Raw genomic sequence first — 1194 nt, 5'->3', positions numbered from 1 at the left:
AGCAGAGCAGAGCAGAGCAGAGGAGGGCAGAGCAGAGCGAGAAAGATTTAAAGGGACTGGCTCGTGTGATTACGGATGGATGCTGACATGTCCAGAATCTGCAGGGTAGGGTGGCAGGCCAGAGATGCAGGGAAGAGCCCATGTTGCAGTTCAAGATCAAAAGCTGCTATTTCCTCTTCTAAGGAAGAGGTCAATCTTATATTAAGCCTTCAACTGCTTAGATAAGGCATATCCACATTACTTTATTCAGTCCGCTGATTAAAATGTTAACCTCATCTGAAAAAGTACCTTCATAAAACCATCTCCACAAGTTGATATGGAAATTTTTATTTTTTTTTTTGGGCCGGGAGATTTTATTTTATTATTTTTTCCCATAATTTTATTGAGAAACAAATAGCAATGAGACAGTTTCAAACCAAATTGGTAGGATAGTTTCAATAATTAACACATTGCATACTGCCTTCCTAGTGGTTAATTGCAAAAATGGCAGAAGGATTTTTTTTTGGCTCCGAATGACTTTAGGGCAGGTTTGGCTGGCTTGAGTTGTGGGGATCGAACCACAGCAACCTGAGCCTGACTGCTTTGTTGAAGCAGCCACTTAAAGAACTGAGCTAAGGGGCAGGCCTCGGGGAATTTTTAAAGCAAAAACTTTGGACCATTAAATCTTTCTAAAATCCACTTTAAGAACTTACTCTGTATAAAGTGCCTCCATTTACCATGTTCAAAATCTTCAAGACCAAGTTTGGAACATGGTCCACCAAGAAAAAAGCGAGGATTCAAAAATCACAATATATACCTAGAAATTTTTGAAACTGGTGGAAGAAAAATAAGAAATGATTCAAGGAATATGACAATCTAATGTGGAGAAATAAGGATTGAGAAAACAGGGAAGTGACTAAACCACTTTTCATCCCCTCCCTCCAAATAGGAATATTGTGTGAATAATGGGGCTGGGTTGGGTCTCCCAAAGGATGGAAAATTACTAATGGACATTTAGATAAGAGGAGAAAAAAGATCATTTGACTGTAAAGTTTATGAAGCAGGATTATAGAATGTTTCCCTTGGGACTTCAAGGGAGGTATAGAGTGCTAAATTTACTCAAGCTATACAGCTACTTTCTCTTAATTCAATGAGTAGAAAGATTTGTTCTAATAGTATTTGTGGACAGCATATCATGTCTGCATCTTGTACAAT

The sequence above is a fragment of the Octodon degus genome, unplaced genomic scaffold (genome assembly GCF_000260255.1).
Source record: "Octodon degus isolate 3935 unplaced genomic scaffold, OctDeg1.0 scaffold00157, whole genome shotgun sequence".
Taxonomy (NCBI): Eukaryota; Metazoa; Chordata; class Mammalia; order Rodentia; family Octodontidae; genus Octodon; species Octodon degus.
This window is presented reverse-complemented; position numbering follows the sequence as displayed.